The 19,349-nt window shown below is 40.1% G+C and overlaps 1 long non-coding RNA gene across 1 annotated transcript; it reads right to left on the bottom strand.

The window, feature by feature from the left end:
- Positions 1 to 5,378: 5,378 nt before the first annotated feature.
- LOC117095012 lies at positions 5,379 to 19,349 on the bottom strand. The gene is made up of 4 exons (XR_004441774.1): positions 19,275 to 19,349; positions 18,973 to 19,087; positions 10,754 to 10,918; positions 5,379 to 6,333 (listed from the first exon to the last, which is right to left on the bottom strand). It is a non-coding gene; the product is annotated as an uncharacterized LOC117095012 (long non-coding RNA).

The following is a 19,349-nucleotide window of genomic DNA, read 5'->3' as shown; positions in this document are numbered from 1 at the left end:
ATTCCACTTAGACAAGAAGCTTAGAGTAGTCAAAATCACAGAGACAGAAAGTAGAATCACAGTTGTCAGGGGCTGGAGAGAGGGGAGAATAGGGAGTTGTTATTTAACGGGTATAGGGTTTTCATTTTGCAAGATGAATGGAGTTTTGGAAAATTGGTGCATAATAATGTAAATGAATTAACACTATTGATCTATTCACTTAAAATGGCTAAGTTGGTACATTTTTATGTTATGTGTACTTTAACATAATTTTTAAGAAGTCAAGGAGGAAAAGAAAAAAGACTTTTGTCTATCTGTTGGATCAAAACCTTTAACTCCTCTTCTCTAGTCTTTTGAAACCATTCCTGACAATAGACGCCCAGGTAGCCATACTTCTAATGCAGCACTCAGATGAACTGCTCCAGGGATACAGTGTAAACCAGTTGGGAGCACCAGGGCCTAGCTGCAGACAGCAGAGACGAATCTGGGTCTGGTGCTGTTGACGAGGTGCCACTTTGAGGGACACGAAGATTGAATTTGGCTGTGTCCAATACCACAAAATGCACTTGATTTTAAAAGTCCAAATCAGGGCTTTCAACTAACTTGACAAGTGGCACACATTGTAGCAAGGGCCATCTTATCAGATGTACCATTCAGGGCAGAAAAATGTAATGGTACAGACACAATTTTGGGTTAAACAAATGCATCAAGAATGGTACTCAGACCACAGCTTCCTGCTGCCCACTCATCCTTGAGGCTCCTAACCCACCCACAGATGTACTGAACAACAACTAAAACCAACTATGGGATACAACCATAGAAGTCTGGAGCCAAAAGAACTTTCCGAGATATCTGTCTCAAGAATAAAAAAGAAATTTTAACTTATGTGGCCTCCCCAATCATTTGATAATAGCTGCCTTAAATGTGATGCTGGAGAAAGATTCTAAATCTACATCTGGACACAGTGGGAAATCATGCCTTGATGGGTTGGTTATGTCTGTCCAAGATTGTTGAGAGACCGAAACAGAGCTGGAAATAAAATTACCAGCTGAGTCTGATCTGTTGAAGAGCAGAGTGAATTCCCAAGTATGAAAAAGTAAGTCAGTAAGCTATAAAATAGAATTTGTTTTACATATCCTTGCCAAACTTCAGCCCACAGAATAGGAAATTACCTGGGGCAAAAGGTAATTCCAGCTGTGTTGAAGAAGATATCCAAAACTCACTTCCTTTTTCTGGGGTGGGAGGAAAAAGGAAGTGAGTTTTGGATATCTTCTTCAACACAGCTAGAATTTTCCTGTGAGATGAGCTTCCAGATATGAGTGAGCTCATCAGAAAGGAGGCGGTAGAGAATCACAGAGGCATGAGGCCACCGTGTCATCTCTCTATGAGGAATACAAACGAAAAGGCAAATAAGAACAAAACATCCATAACAATATGTGCTTTTTAAGAACAAGAAGGGAACTTAGAAACTTCTAGTCTAACTTTTTTTAATGTGACTTTTTTTTATAGAAATTATCTCTTATCTCTGTTCCTTTACTTATTAATCGCTGTTGTTTTAGAGTTTGTGTCTAATAGCCCTGACATCTGGATCACATATGGATTTGTTTCTGTTTTTCCTTTGGTTTTGAATCACATGGTCCTATCTTGCTGTATCCCAGTTAGCTCCTAATTACCATATTTGTATATGAAAAATTACAGAGGATATGCTAGCCTACTCCAGAGAATAATTTTCTTCACAAAGGCAGTTAGACAAAAGACAGATCCAAGTAGGAGCTGAGATGCTTTGATTCTGGGTTTCAGCCTTTGAGAGGACTGGTCTATTTCTGGTTTGCTCTTTTTCCTGAGGTCTAGTCTTTCAAAAGTCTCAACTCAGGTGTTCACCATGGCTCCTCCTCCTTGATTGGTTCTGAGCCAGTTTTCTTTGTGGTATTTTTGGGCGGTTGTTTGTTGCGTTTTGTCTCCCTAGCTTTACGAGAAAGCTGAAAATACTCAGCCACTACTTCTTACCCAGCCTGTCATTTCTGCTTACAAATCAGCAGCAAATGTAGAGAGGAAAGTAGCAGAGAATTTTCAGGATCACCTCAATGTGTTTCCCCTCTCTCTGTCTTGACTCTTGAAATCCTGGCTGCCTTGGTTGCTTTCTGATGACTTCAAATAGTTATAATATATTTATATCTGTTCTTGGTGATAACATTGATGTGATAGAGGCCTTTTTTTTTTTTTTTTTTTTTTTTTGAGATAGAATCTCACTCTGTCGCCCAGGCTGGAGTGCAGTGGCATGATCTCGGCTCACTGCAAACTCCACCTCCAAGTTCAAGTTATTCTCCTGCCTTAGCCTCCTGAGTAGCTGGGATTACAGGCATGTGCCACGACGCCCAGCTAATTTTTGTGTTTTTAGTGGAGACAGGGTTTCACCATGTTGGCCAGGCTGGTCTTGAACTCCTGACCTCAAGTGATCCACCCACCTCAGCCTCCCAAAGTGCTGGGACTATAGGCGTGAGCCACCACGCCCAGCGTGATATAGGCTTTCTATGATAGCCAGGAGCAGAAGTATATTTTAATTTTAATAGATTCGTTTTTCTACTACTGGATAGTTCCAAAAATTATAAAATTGAAAAATACAGAAAAACATTCACCCATAATTCTATCATCTATCGATTTAGTATTTTGGTATTTCCTGAAATTCTTTTCTCCTATGCATTTGCGTTGGCCCTTCTACTTCATCATAATAATAGCATGACTATAATCTTATACATTAGCAAGAACTCTAAGGAAAAGCACATAATTGTTAAAGTGTAAATTTCGTTAGAACTCTTTATTAAACAATATGAAGATTCAAATAGTCAGATGTAGTCTACGATACCAAAGATCTTATGATCTAATTAAGGAGACACACACGAAAAATAACACTTTAAAGGTTTTCAACTCAATAACAAGGCAGAGTCTATTATCTAACTGCTTGATTTAGCAACAAATAATGAAAATACTTTCAACTTTTTCATAGACAAATGGCCAAAGAGAACTTTAAACTTAAATTTACACCACAGATCAAACAAATTAAAAAAAAAAAAAAAAACATGGATTTTCTAGGGTGCTTACTTAAGCTTCTTCTTTTGCTTAAAAAAAAAAATCTATAAAAATGTTTTTCCCTTGCCTTTTATTTATTGTTTTCTTCCCAATAGCAAATACCCTACATGTGTTTGTGAGCCAGTAAGCTTTTAGCTGACCTATATATCTACTTAATTTAAGATCAGCCACCAAGGTACTAAGCTGACCACAACCCTGACTCCTGACAAGCTGTTATCCCGTGAAGTCCATGTTCTAAGGATAGAATTTCACAGTAGGGATTTTCTACATCTATGTTGTAGAGAAAATTATATGTGGTATAATAGATTTTTTTTTTTTTGCTAGGCCAACTGAGTCAGCACTTTGTAGTGTTAACATTTAATCCCTCTTCCCACTTAGGTTTTTGATTCACACTTGTCCTGGAATCAAGGCAGGCCAGCATGATGCTTTGGAAGTCATTCTTCAGGCCAGAGAGGACCAGGGAAGGCTCATGACATTTCTAATTCTTTTGCTGCCAGACCTGATGAACAGCTGCTTTCAGAGGGGTCTCCACCTCCAGGGTGCTTAAACCACTTAGCCAACAAATCTGTGAAGCATATCATGTATACTGTAAACTGGTAGTGTGCATGAATCTAAAGATTTCTCAAAAATGGAGTGTAATGTCCTGCATGTGTATCCCAGAACTTAAAGTAAAATAAAATTAAAAATGGAGTGTAAAATTATGAAAATATTTGAAGCTAATTCATCCTTCTGAATAAAGTAACAGCTACTTCTATTTGCATATCCAAACTGAAATTTCTTTATAAAGTCTGGTGTGTTATGAAGTTTATGTTTCAAATAAAATGATTCATAATACCTTGAGTTTTATAATATCTATTATAGTCAACATAAACAAATTAACAAGCCCATCAATGCAAGTAAATGATTTAACATGAATGAAGCTAAGAGGTATTTCATGTAAGTCACAGAGGACTTTGCAAGGGATGTAACACTTTTTTATTCTTATTTTGTATAATTTCTGGATTTCTTCAAAATGTATATAAACTAGCCCTTTGGCACTTACATATTCCCAGACACTCACAAATTTCCAACTTTTAATTGAGAATTTTTTTGATACCTCCTGGCTCTCTTCCAAATTATGTTTTCATCATAAGCCAACTTTCCTGGACAGATCTTCACATCACTAAAGTTTTAGCCTCTCCCTCAATGGCTATTTTCATACATACACACACACACACCCCTAATGTGATATAAAAATTAGCAAAGCACAACAAAACTTTAAAACTATATTGATGTAAAGGTGATGGAAAATGGACAGCTGTCTAGGCTCACCAGGAAGCAAATGTTCAGCTGGCACCTACTACCCTGAATCCAACCTCAATTCACACCTTTTCAAAATTGTGATAACGTATATATCATGGACACTGAGAGCCAAGAGAAATCACTACAACCTGCAAATGCCAAAGCCTTGAAGGATAAAGATCAATTGTTATTGACTATCTAATACTGATACAAAGCTCACAGTGCAGTATATAAATATTCTTAGAAGGGCTTTAAAAAGGCAGCGAAGGGACCCTGATGGCTTGAAATAGATTCACCATTCAGAAAAGGAGAACACTGTGGAATTATCAAAAGGTTCACTTTAAAAAATGGCTAGTACAAGTACAGAGGATCAAATAAACAAGCCTTAGAGATTCTCAATCAAATCTGCTCTTCCTTGTGCTGGTTGTGTCTTTGAGGGATCACCGAAGGTGGATGTCCCACTTAATACTAGCATCATTCTAACGTATTAGAACAAGCATCCCCTTTATTCTACCCACATTTATGGCAGACTTATTTCCATAAGTATTTTTGTAAATAATTATACCTTAAGTTCTTCTAAGAACTTTCTGCTGCTATAGCACCCAAAGAAAAATATTTCAATTTTTTTGGAGGTCATAAAAGAAACCCAAATAGAAAAGCAGAGAAATGTAACAACAAGGATCATTTATTATGCCAATAAATAAGCTTCAGTTTCCACAGTTGAAATCAAAGGCAAAGCCAGAAAAAAAGTTTGAGCAATAACCAAGAAAAACGGTTTTCTTTTTTTTTTTTTTTGAGACAGAGTCTGGCTCTGCCGCCCAGGCTGGAGTGCAGTGGCCGGATCTCAGCTCACTGCAAGCTCCGCCTCCCGGGTTTACGCCATTCTCCTGCCTCAGCCTCCCGAGTAGCTGGGACTACAGGCGCCTGCCACCTCGCCCGGCTAGTTTTTTGTATTTTTTAGTAGAGACGGGGTTTCACTGTGTTAGCCAGGATGGTCTCGATCTCCTGACCTCGTGATCCGCCCGTCTCGGCCTCCCAAAGTGCTGGGATTACAGGCTTGAGCCACCGCGCCCGGCCCGGTTTTCATTTTTTAATAACGCTTCCTATTCCTTTAAGATTTTCAAAAAATCACTAGAGTAATTCAAATAAACCACAGAAAGAAATGGGTGGCAAATGACAGTGATGGGATTACAGCATGATAGTTGCTAGAACCTAGAATATAATGAAATGAAATTTTAGTTCCATAGATTGTAACAGCATAGGAACTGCTAAAAGGTAGCATTAGACAGGCTTTTCTCACTAGCTCAAAGACTCAGCCAAATGCCTGAATCTGACAAATTCATTTCCCATCTAGAATTTTTTTAATCTTACAAACCTAAAGACATGTAAAGGGAAGAAGTCTTCTAGTGTAGATTGACAAAAACCGTGCATTTGAAATGCAAGAGAAGAAAAACTTTCCTTCACCCAGTGTTTGCAAGACTAGAATACTTTGAGGAAGTATCCAGGTGTACCCAAGATTTAAGAGTGCAAAAGCCTTTTGCATTCACCTTGCTGTTCTTTGCATTTAACATCTGTCAAGTATCAAGGAATGAAGGACAAAAGAAAAAGGAGGAGATAAAGAAACACATCCCAGCAAGTTGTTTAGGCTTTTCCTCTGTCCAGTGTTGATTGGAAAATGCATGGTACCACTGTCCTTCTCTGAGTGGTTGACAACTGAGTAAATAAAATGGGAAAGAGAATCTGAACATGTGCTCAAGGAGGAGGATTTTTTAGACCTGGGAACTTTTGTGTGATGATTGGTTAATTCTTATAAAGCAAGAGTCTAATAACAAATTCCTGATGTTTATGTCACACGATGTAGGATCCCAGGAAGCCTGTCATGGAGCAAGTCAGTTCAGCTCTCTGGGCCTCAGCTTCGTATATATATAATGAAGACAGACAGATCATAAACCCCGTCTTCAGTCTTAGCTCGAAAAGCCCTTCAACCTGTAAACAAGAAAAACTCTTTTATATGTGTACACAAGGCTAGTTATTACCATTGTCATTCCTTCTAAGTCAAAACCACCCCTCGGATTCACGGCCCAGCAGCCTAACAAAAGCAACATATGTAATTCATTTATGATTCTCATGAGTGAAGTATACTAGGTGGGAAATTATACACTAGGATTACATGGGCAATTAACCAGCTTTGTCAATTGAAGGAGTGACAGCTGTTAATCATATCTTTTAATTCTTCTCTATTTTTAATGTTATTATTACCCTTATAACAATTTTCTGATCGCTTTACTTTCTCCAAGTCTTTTTTTTTTTTTTCCTTCAGAAAATCCTAACTGAACTCTTCCTGACCTTCTCTTATGCTTGATAATTTTCCCCCTGGAAACTCTTGCTTCATTTCATTTCAGCCTTCTAGTTTCCTGATTCTTCTAGCTCCCTCTGCTGACTGTAGCCAATTTGTTTTCAGGGTCTAGACAGTTATCAAATAAAGGACTAACTCACACTCCTGCTGTGTAACCTCCACTGATGGGAGAAAAGAATGTGTTATTTGGTTGCATTTGGAGGCACCTTTCATACCATATAGTTCAAGCTTTTAGGAATAAGAAAACTAAGTTTCCTCAAATATGCCACTGAAAACAACTGAACAACATGATTTTTAACATCCTTTAGTAGTTAACCATTGCCACACACATCTGGAGGACCCTAACGAGTTCTCGCACTGATTTTAAGTCCATATCTCCAAACAAACCACGTTTTTATTATCATCACTACCCCCTAAAAATTCTGGACAAGAGAAGTTAGTTCAACAGCTTCTCTATTCCTCAGGGTTTTTGGTGGAAAACAGCAGACTCTCCTTTGGCTAATTTAAGCGGTAAGGAGATTTATCAGGGCATAATTTGGTAACTTACAGCAATCATAGGGAGACTAGAAGTTCTGTTTCCAGGAAAATGCCCCCAAATGATGCCACAGAACTAGAGTAATGAGGATGCTGATGCTAGTAATGCTATCTTCATGAATTAAATTCCAGGACTTGACTTCACTGTACCTGACACCACCTCCAGTACAAACACTCCTCTTCTTACCACCTCTACTGCACCTGCAAGTCAGCTGCCTCCATAGCCATGTGTTGGGGCTCAGAAACCAATACACCCAAAATATGGTGCTCTGACATGCTGAGCTGAGGAAGAAGCCTCAAGATCTCTCTGACCTCCCCGCTGCCTCACTCCTGTCTCTCAGTCCTCTGTCTCCCCTACAGTACAGGATAAAGTTGTTCTCTGAAGTTCCCGTATCTGCCTAAAGTCTGGGCCCACCAAAGAAGAAAAATTATTTCTGGTCCCATCCCAGAGTGTTCATTAACTGAACTCATATGACAGGAAGAAAGCCTGAAGCCTGTCCACACACCTGGACACATTTTTGTCACAAATCACCATCTGTTCTGTGGGCCCAAGAGACTTTGTCCTAGGCCATTGTATATGTTTCAAGCCCATTGAAATCCCTCCAAAAATCATCTACTATCCCCCTAAAGTCATCCATACTTCCCCATCTCCCTTTCCTTTAAAAAAAAGAGTATACCCCTTTTGTACCCCATTGTGTGGTGGGGTAATCACGCTGTTATTTTCCCTGTGCATGTTAATAGATTTGTATGCCTTTTCCCCTATTAATCTGCCTTTTGTTGTTGTTTGTTTTATTTTCAGCAAATCTTTGGAGGGCATAAGGAAGTTTTCCCTTGGCCCCTACATATGCAAACCAGAGAGGTCAGCATAAACCTGTTTCCTCATGCCCTTTCAAACCAAAGCCTCACATAAGCACGCCTTATTGAAAGCCTAGCATGCCATGCTTATGCCACAAGGGACACTGAGACTCATAATATGGGAATTGGCCCAGATACGCAAAGGCTATTCAAAAACGGATGGGCATCCAAAGAGCTCCCAAATGTGGACCTCAGGTACTAAATGAAAAGCAGAATCTGAACCCCTTCCTGCTCCATTCCCCTGGTCTTGCCCATTTTATTAAGGCACAATTACATTCACAGATGATTTGAATTTGGCAGTCAACAGAGAGCAAGAAACATTCTTTTTATCCATATGCACATCCAGAGCAATACTAGGCACACAATAAGTGTTCAGCCAGACTTATTCAAAAATGGAATGCTTATACAGTGCTTATATTTAATCCAACAAACAAATATCAAGCATCTGCTATATCCAAGGCTTGTTTTGGATGCTGAAGGATAATACATTGATGAATTAAATATGGTCCAGTCCTTAAGGAATTTACCTCTTGGGAACAGGAAAAATATGTAGGGACTAAATTTAATATATTTTTACAAATACTATGCAATACAGATATATGTAAAATGTGCCAGGAAAATGTAAGAGGGACAAGAAATTAATTCTCCCTTGAGTTAGAAAGCTGGGGAAGAAGCGTAACCATGTTGAACCCAAGGGGCAAAGAGTTTTATAGAGGAGGTGAAATTGCATTTCAAGAAGAGGAGCTAGTGAGAGAGCTAGAGCTTATAAGCACTTGACCATGCCATCATTCTCCCAAACATTTCACATGTAGTAAGTCATTGAACTCAGTCACCAAACCCATGGGGTGGCTACTATTCATATTTGTGTTTCACATAGGATTTGGACATGGGAGTCCTGATTCCAGCATCTGGGCTCCACACTGTGACCCCCAGCACTGATGCTGCAATAGCACAGGCACAGGCTCAGAGGTATGAAGAGCATAGTGCATTCAACGAAGAGCAGCAAGTTCAACAGCCTTAAGGATGGTTGCCGGATATAATAGTTTGGAGGTAAAGACAAGCTTGAAACATATAATCAGCCTTAACCACCTTAAACATCACTTTTAATCAACAAGTATTTAAGACCAATGTGACTTATATTTTCCAGAACAATAGTGGAGGAGGGGAAGGTGACCTTTGTTTTCTTTTTTCAAAATTGGCAATAGAAAAATTAAGCACTGTGCTAAGAGACGGGAGTCTTTCTCTGTTCCTAAGTGCTCCTCCAATTAACTCTGGGCCTGCCTGAGTACACCTAGCATGGGACCATCCTCTCCCTCTGACAGTTTATTCCTGAGGTGCCTCTGTTCTTCATCCCTTACACCACATCCCTGGGACCACAGTTGCTTCAGACGGAGCACAGCAAATATTCTATTAAAGGCAAATTCAGAAACCTCGTCACTTGAGGCGCACAAAGTGAAAGCCACCTATTTTTTTTGAAAACCTCCTAAACAGAACCATTTCCCACTAGAAAAGAAGGATCAGCTGGTTTACTTATGTGACTCGGCCATCCCTGACGTCTGTGATCCTGTGATATGATTCCAATTTGCCTTCATGGAGGGCCGTCTGCTGAATTAATTGTATGCGCTCCTTTGTGCTCGCCTCTAATGTTTATTTCATTACAATATTTACAAAGGGACTTGAGAAATAAGTCACTATGCAAATGGAAGTATGAATACAAGATTCAGAGAAATATTAAAATTCATTAACCTTATTTACATTTAAACTATTATCATGTATATTTGAGCATGGTGCACCTGCCAGAATGGATGTGGAACCACATCAGCAATCCATTGAATAATCTATTCACTGTCTTTATTTCCTTGTCAAGTAAAGTAAAAACTTCCTCATCTTGGACACATTTAAAATCACTACCAAGCTGATTTATTCATTAGTGGTTCTTATTTCTAGAGAAGTCTAATACAAATTTCAAGTTGTCCTTTGGCATTTAGAGGATCTACTCCCTTAAATAATTTTTCCGTCTTTGTGAATTTTGAAGTACAGTGTTTCTCTTATCACCCACTTAGAAATGAACTAGACCAAGCTTATCATTTTGGAGGCTGACAAACAAAGGCTATGCCTGCCTGACCCCTTCCCCCACCCCAGAAACCTCAGTTCTATAAGAAAAGAAAAATTAAGAAAGGAAAACAGTCAAACTGGTGGCTTTCTATTGTTTTCCCGTCCTTTATTCAGCATGGTCTTGATTCAGTTAACGTATGGGATCAAGTGGCAGGTCAAAAACAGTGAAAGCCACCGTGATGAGATTTGATGCCTTCTGTCCCTATGAGAACTGAATCTGCCTTAGTCCACTTGGCTTTGGGTTAAGCAGCCAAAAAAAAGAAAAAAGACAAAAAAGGGTGATCTATAACTGCTGTCTGACAGGGTAGATGCAATTAAAAGGCAAGCTTTTGTTCAACAAAAGTTGTTCAAAACAATTTGAATGCAAGTTGGCAAGTAGACACTGATGAGAGATCAACACAACAGAAGGATGATTTTCTGAAAATCCAAAGGAGCTCACAAGAAGGGAAGAAGCCCAGTGGCATACGTTGCAAGGTTCAGAAGAACAGACCCAAGGATACCACAGTCGAAAAGAGAGAACAGGGATTTCTAACAGACCCTTGTTACCTTGTTTCTTCCGGGTTTGTGATACAAACACCTCCTCACCACTCCCCCACATATCTTCGTAAAGTCCGTATGTCCATAAAGGCTTTCTGGGTGAGTGGATTCTTTGGAGGGGTGTAGAGACTTCCACCAAAGTCAATGTGCTGCCACTCGGTCAGCCACAAGGACCTGGAGCAGAGGACTTAGTGAGAACAGATCCAGAGAATGTATGGAAATCTAGGAGATGCCTTGATTATCATCAAGCCGTGGAAACGGTGGGTTTGAGCAGTGGTTCTTAAGCTGCAACCTCCATCAGAATCACATGGAGTGCTTGTTAAAACAGATCGCTGGGCCCCACCCCCAGAGTTTCTCCTTTAGTAGGTCTGGAGCAGGCTGGGGAATCTGTATTTTTAGCAAATTCCCAGGTAATGCTGATACTGCTAGAATGGGGGAAACGCCTAGAGAATGTTCCTATCCAGCGCTGCAGACCTGGGGAGGCCTCAGCTGACATGACTTGGGTGACTATCACCTAAAAGCCCTGCTAAGCAGAAGGCAGTGATTCTCTGGTCTGGATGTATGTTTGAATCACCTGGGGAGCTTTTACGAACTATAGAGGCCTGGGCCCACCCCTCCAGTTAAATAAAAACTCTTAGAAGTGAGAGACTAGGCCTTGGTATTTGTAAAAAGCTCTCCAGACAGTTGGCTGTATCGGCAGTATCAGGAGGCACTGATATAAAATAACAATCAAGGACAAATTCCTGGAGAGCAGAAGCTGTGCTTTCTGGCACATAGAATTCACATGTGGAGAATGGACAACCCCAGGCAGTGGGAAGACAGCAGAATTTAAGGAATCACACCATAGCTGCCCACTGCAAGGGCACTACGGCAGCAGGCAGTCAGGAGTGGAGTAGTTCTTTCTGAGAAAAGGCCTGGAGATCAACACGCTTCAAAGTAAGAGTGGGAAGGAGTAAGAGCTTTAGAAATGGCATCTACAAGGTCATCTATAGAGGGAATCGTTTACAAGTCCTTGCATTAGGCCATTTTTGCATTGCTATAAAGAAATACCTAAAGCCGGATCATTTGGAAGCTTCCAATCATGACAGAAGGTAAAGCGGGAACAGATGTTTCACATGGTGGTGGCAGAAGCAAGAGAGCGAGGCGGGAGGTGCCCCCACACTTTTAAGCAACCAGATCTCGCGAGAACCTACTCACTATCACGAGGAGGTACTAAACCATTCATGAGAAATCAGCCCCCATGATCCAGTCACCTCCCAACTGGCCCCACCTCCAACATTGGAGATTATATTTCTATATGAGATTTGGACAAAATCCAAGCTGTATCAGACCTGTAGGAAGAAAGAAACTTATCAATCTCTTTAGTTAAATCTATATGTAGCAGTAATAACAACCATTGTAATGCCATGTGTACAAGTTAGAAAGTGGGAGCTGAAGAGAGATAAACTCAACAGGGAGAAAATTTGGTAAAGATCCAACAGAGCTAATGTTTATTGTTTACGCGTGTGCGTGTGTGTGTGCATGTCCCAGAAGGGTGGAAGCTAGGGCCTGAGGGCATCTCACTTGAGCTCTCCATCTTCTGTCAAGTCTTCTGACGTGCCGGGAGCCAACAGACTCATAAAGTGCATGGACCCTTGGGAATCCAAAGTCACAGACTTGTGTGTCCGCCTTGCAGAGAGGACCCAAGTTGGCTAAATTATGTGGATCTCTATGGAGCAGAGCTTTTCAGGAAAAAAATAATGGTTCGGAGGGGAATGGTGAGAGGAAGTGCCCAGCCACCAAAGACAGAACCCACAAAAATATCCAAGCATCTGGAGAAAGCAGTGGTTCCAGGAGCCTTTATTTGAATCACTTTGCATGCCCTAGAAATCCTTTTGTGAAGCAAATAGCCATCACATCAAGATTTTCACACTTTATTTTTAGCATAAAAACAGCCATCAAGCAAAATCATATTGGAGATTGAATTATAATGCAAATAGAGACAGAGTTTCTCCAGAGGAAACAGGGGCAAGTCCCAACTCCCACCCCAGACTCCCAAATTGAGGTTCCCCTTATTCCCTAATGCCATCCCTGAGAAGCCTTGTCGATCACAGTTTGAAACCCACAGGATAACTTCATTAGTATTGTGAATCTGAATTTTTCACTCGAAAAGCTGATCTTGCTCTATACAAGATAAAAACAGAACTGTGGTGTTTTCATTGAACTCTGGCAAATAAGATATTAGGCTATTCTTTGGTTTTCAAATGATGAGAGATGCCAGAGGAAACACTATCAGCATAATTCAGGATAGCTCAAAGAGCAACACCAGGGTTGATATGGATTGGAGCCTCCTTGTCCGGCAAACCAGTTAAGGCGTCTTCATTTTATGCAGAAGTCTGTAGAGGTTGAGTAAATCACTGCCTCAGGCTTGTCTCCTTGGTGTATTTATTTTCCTAAGTACAAAAGATGTAGACTAGAAATACCTTTACCCCTGAGCTCCAAAGTCAACCTGCCTGGAACCGAATCCTATGGCATAAACACTTTTACAGCTGGGTGGTTTCATTACTAGATTTAAAACCTTCTATCACCAACAACAGAAGGTCTCTATAAAATAGGAGGCATAGCAATAAAGACAGACAAATGAAAATGGGAATATATATAGGTGGCACATCTGGCCTAGATGGGTAAAATCGGAGCCCATCAGATGGCCCATTGGAGTTATCTTGGTACCATGAACATCCCTGCCTGCTTCCCTTCACTCTGCCCTAGTATTTTCTAAATTGAATCTTTAGTCTACCTTCACTCACTTAATGCTTTTCTCTCCTCCCTACCCCAAACCTTCTTTTTTGTATAATCCGGACTCCCAGCATAGAATCTAAATGCTGTGTCCTATCTGGGTATGTCCAACAGTGAAAATATTTCCAGATCCCAGGAAAAGCTGGAGCAATTACTCTCAGCCATGCTTTCCCAGCTACACTATTCTTTTCTTAGCCATGCTTTCCCAGCTACGCTATTCAAAGTTGTGCTTATTCAAGGTTGATAGTTAAAATATTTAATGATGAGAATTGAAGGGGCATCCATGTCCCTACTGGCACCTGCCTACTGAACATCAGTCTGCCTTTTAGGACATAGACTACTACAATCTGGCATAAACACTTTGAATCCTCAATAAAATGATAGCATTCCAGACCCCAAGAAACAGGGTAAAATGAACGTTTTATTGTATTTTACATATTTAAGGTGTATAATATGTTTTGATATACACACCGCTATGTGTCGCTAACAACAGGGGTATGTTCTGAGAAACATGTTGGTAGGCAATTTCATCATTGTGTGAACACCACAGAGTGCGCTTACCCAAACTTAGATGGTACAGCCCATTACACACCCAGCTATATGGCATAACCTATTGCTCCTAAGCTACAAACCTGTACAGCATGTTACTGCACTGAATACTGTAGACAATTGTAACACAGTGGTAAGTATGTGGTATCTAAACATATCCAAACACAGAAAAGGTACAGTAAAAAAATGGCATAAATAAAAATTGGTACACCTGTATATGGTACTTACCGTGAATGGAGCTTGCAGACCAGAGGTTGCTATAGGTGAGTCAGTGAGTGAGTGGTGAGTGATGAGAAGGCCTAGGACATTACTGTCCACTACTATAGACTTTATGCACACTGTATACTTAGGCTACACTAAATTTATTTTTTAAAATTTTTTCTTCAATAATAAATTAACGTTAGCTTACTGTAACTTTTTTACTTTATAAACTGTTACAGTTTTTTGAAATTTTTTACTCTTGTAATAACACAGCTTAAAACACACTTTATACGACTGTACAAAAATATTTTCTTGTTTATATCCTCATTCTACGAGCTTTTTTCTGTTTTTAACATTTTCAATTCTTTTTTTACTTTTTAAACTTTCTTATTAAAAACAAAGACATAAGCACACCCCTAGGCCTACTCAGGGTCAGGATCATCAATATCATTGTCTTCCACTGCCGCATCTTCCACTACCACTGGAAGGTCTTCAGGGGCAATAACACGCATGGAACGGAGGCTGGTTACAGTTAACTGTTTTTTTATAACTAGAAGAAGGACACTCTAACATAAAAAGTATAGTGTAGTTAATACATACATCAGTGACATCGTCATTTATTGTCATTATCAAGTATTCTGTATGTACATGATTATACGTGTTCTACGTTTGTACAACTGGCAGCACGGTAGGTTTGTTTACACCAGCTTGTTTACAGCACAAGCACATAAGTAATTGTTGCTCTACAATATTACCATGGACAAGACTTCACTAGGTGATAGGAATTTTTCTGCTCTATTGTAATCTTTTTTTTTTTTTAGACAGTCTCACTCTGTTGCCAGGCTGGAGTGCAGTGGAGCGATCTTGGCTCACTGCAACCTCCGCCTCCCAGGTTCAAACGATTCTCCTGCCTCAGCCTCCTGAGTAGCTGGGACTACAGGTGTGTACCACCAAGCCCAGCTAATTTTTGTATTTTCAGTAGAGACGGGGTTTCACCATGCTGACCAGGGTGGTCTCAATCTCTTGACCTTGTGATCTGCCCACCTCCGCCTCCCCAAGTGCTAGGATTACAGGTGTGAGCCACCGCACCTGGCCCATAATCTTATGAGGCCTACTTTGTGTATGTAGTCCATGGTTACCTGAAACATGGTTATGCAGCACATAACTGTATATATGGACAGTGAAAAGTCACTATAGCCAAGCAAATTTAACATGTCCATCATCACACATAGTTATCAATTTTTTCTTTGTGGCAAAAGCACCTAAAATCTCTTCTTTTGGCAAAAATCCCAAGTACAGTACGATATTATTCAGTACAGTCCTCATGTTGTATATTAGATCTCTAGACTTGTTCATCCCTTGTGTCCTCTGACCTGTATCTCTCTCTCTCTCCCGCTCCTGGTAATCACTGTTTTATTCTTTATCTCTGTGTTGTGACTTTTTAAAACAGAGTTTACTAATGTATCGGTAGCGACATCACTGTTAAACAGATCCAGGTGGACTTGTGCTCTTTTAAATACATTGTTACAGCAGATCATGTTACAATAAGGGTTCATTGTATATTTAATTAGCATTCACTACTCTCTATTTTTAGCTGAGTCCTATTATTTCCACACATCTCACCACACTAACATATATGCATCTGTTTTCTGGTAAAAACATACACCAGAAAAAAAAAATGATAAAATCAGAAATTAATTTTACTTATGAAAGTCAAACGTCTTAAACAAAAGGTGGCCCAACCTCTACTGAACATATTTCCCACTCAAGCATTAGTTCTTTTCTAATGGAAGCTGTACCATCCTCAAATTCTTCTTTTTTTTCTTTTGAAATGGAGTCTCCCTCTGTCGCCCAGATTGGAGTGCAGTGGTGCAAGCTCGGCTCACTGCAACCTCTGCCCCGCCAGGGTTCAAGCGATTCTCCTGCCTCAGCCTTCCGAGTAGCTGGGATTACAGGAGCATGCCACCATACCCGGCTAATTTTTATATTATTAGTGGAGACAGGGGTTTCACCATGTTGGCCAGGCTGGTCTCGAACTCCTGACCTCAGGTGATCCACCCGCCTCGACCTCCCAAAGTGCTGGGATGAACCACCGTGAACCACTGTGCCCAGCCCTCAAATTCTTCTCTTGCATTCACCTGCTTTCGTCTTCAGGGACAAGAATTACAATGTAGTCATAAAGCAGGGAAGATTCAGGACATTCTCTGCCAGAATAAATCAAATCAGACTTAGAGGTAAATATATTTCATCTTCAAGAGATTTTATGAGGAAAAAAATAAGTCATTAATTTTGATAGCTTTTAGTATAAACAGGTAAACAAAGCCCCCTATATATTATTAACCTTTTTATTAATGTATGTTGAGTTTAGTTGTACAGCTAAATTTTATTCTAAAGTGTTTAAACCAGCAAATCATCTTAGCTAGCCAGAAAAATATATTTGCCATATTCTCCGTCTTATCTACGTACTGTCAATAGCTGATTAGCTAGCCAGGCATGGTGGCTATGCCTGTGATCCCAGCACTCTAGAAGGCTGAGGTGGGGGGATCACTTGAGGTCAGGAGTTCAAGACCAGCCTGGCCAACATGGTGAAACGCCATCTCTACTAAAAATACAAAAATTAGTCAGGCATGGAAGCGCACACCTGTAATCCCAGCTACTCAGGAGGCTGAGGAAGGAGAATCACTTGAACCCGGGAGGCAGAGGTTGTAGTGAGCTGAGTTCGTGCCACTGTACTCTAGCCTGGGCAAGAAAGCAAGATTCTGTGTCAAAGAAAAAAAATAGCTAATTAGCTGATGCTGGATTGTTTACATTGTGGATTATTGGTGGCAAATCTGATTTTTTTAGCTTTGGAAAGTCTTTTCAAATTAAAAAAAAAACTAAACTTTATTATGATTTGGAATGCTCTTATTGTAGGAAAGATGAATAAAGAGAGGTCTAATGCTTCAGAATGAGGCTCCCCTTGGTAAAAGAATTAACTTAAATTTAGGAACATGATATGAGTGGTTCACCTAGGGCCCTGGGTAGGAAGGGACTACATCTTACACGACATTGATTCGAAATGCAGAATGCCAACTTCTTAATTTACCATCACAGGATATTCCCTCTGGAGGTGATCACCAGGAGGCCAAGTTACAAATCAGGAAGATGTGTGCCACCCTAGAATTTGGTGGATGGGGGGCAACAGTCTTGGTTAGTCTAACATACGGAAATTAATCTAAAGCATGAAAATGAATCTAAAGCAATGATTCTCAATCTTTAACTCGCATCAAAATCACCTAGAGAGCTTGTTAAAATACAACTCCTAGCATTTCCAAGTCAGTCGGTCTGTAATAGGACAAAATAATTTGCATTTCTACAAATTCCCAAGTGAGGCTATGCTGCTGATCCCAAGCCCACAACTGGAAGGAACTAGATAAATTGTATTTTTATCCATTTATGTGTATTTTTGTCTGCATAACTCATATTGGTGTTTAAAACTAAAGTCCATCCTCCCCTGAACAATGGTGGATTCACAAATGTTTTACTCTCCAGATTAAATATTCTTCATCAGTCAGTCAACTATGAGACATCTTTATTTCATGTCATAATTCTCAAAAACTTAGTGTATACTACTTGTGCGTTAGATTAAAGCCTTCCTGGTGCAATTATTTGGAAACGTGCTATTCTCTCGCTAAAAACACATGTTTGCAATAGGTCTCTTAAATGTGCTACTTTGGCTGGTTATTTCCACACATTGTATAATGATTATTGCCAGCTTCTACTTCAGTCTTCAACATTTTACTGATTTCAAGGACTAAAGATGCCAATCTAGATCAGTAAGAATTACATTCATCTATAACTAACAAAAAACTTGATTTACAGAAGCTCTGACCTAAATGTTTATTTTTCCACATAAAAAGAAATCTGAATTGAAACCCTCCAGAGCTACTTCAGCTTTTCAAATGTGTGGTCAAGGACCCAGACTCTTGCATTCTTCTCTGCCTTCTGGTGAATGTTGGATTTGGTTACTTGACTGTTGCCTCACTGTAACAAAACGGTTGCAGCATCCCCAGACTCCAATCATTATTTCAGAAGGAAAGAGTAATAAAATAAGGAGGAAGCGTACTTATATCTGAAACTCAAAAGCTTGCCATGAAATCCTCAATTCAAATCTCTCTGGCTGGCACCATGAAAAATGACCACTGCTAGTTGTTCAGAAGGGTGATCATTTTTAGGTGGATATGTGACCGCCCCTCTCCCACTAAAACTGGCATTCAATTAGGAAAGAGAGCAGAGAGATTTCATTTACCAATGTATGCTCTACTGCTACAGTTGGATATTTCACCCTGTCAGACCTCAGCTCTCACTACAATAAAGGACATCAAGACTGTTCTGGGAGTCTTCAACCTGGACACAAGATCACCAGACTGCTTCCTAAATGAAGTAGGCAAGCATCCTTTCTTTCTTTAGAAAGAGCTGCAAATCCCACCAAATCATTAGCATGAAATATGCTAGCACCAGTGATGCCCAAAGTGCTAGAGATTTGTGAACACATCTGCAAATAAAAGTATTTTCATCAAATATTCCTAAAGCAGCCCACAGGCCCACCCACAGGTAGCCAGAACTCCACGAAGAGTGTTTCAGTCATTCCCTTACACATTGCGTGCTAAGGTATCGCCTGTCTAATAAAAGGTTATGACACTGAATAAGACATCACCACTAACCTCAAGAAACTTAGAGATGAATGTGAGAAGGATCAGAGTAAGAAGAGGGATGACACACTGGACCTTGTTCCTCTTATGTCCATTTCTTCTCCCGCTACATCATGGAAGCTGATCTCTGCATAAAGAAACCACAAGGTGATGTGCCTGGGTCATAATGAAACAGAATTCCTGGCCTATGGCAGCAGAGCGTCACTGTCCAATCACTGTGTCTCTCCACTCTCAAGAAAACTACCCTTCAAACCCAGTGTGGCATAGCAGCAAAAGGCTCAAGCTCTGGGGTTGGCCCCCTCTTTTCCACTTACCTGTAGGAAACTCAGGCAGGCGCTTAGCTTCTGCACCTTAGTCTTTCCACCTGAATATGAGCATGATGATAACAG

This window comes from Trachypithecus francoisi, unplaced genomic scaffold (genome assembly GCF_009764315.1).
Source record: "Trachypithecus francoisi isolate TF-2019V2 unplaced genomic scaffold, Tfra_2.0 Lachesis_group13, whole genome shotgun sequence".
Classification (NCBI taxonomy): Eukaryota; Metazoa; Chordata; class Mammalia; order Primates; family Cercopithecidae; genus Trachypithecus; species Trachypithecus francoisi.
The sequence above is the reverse complement of the archived record's forward strand: the minus strand, read 5'-3'. Positions and strand labels throughout refer to the sequence as shown.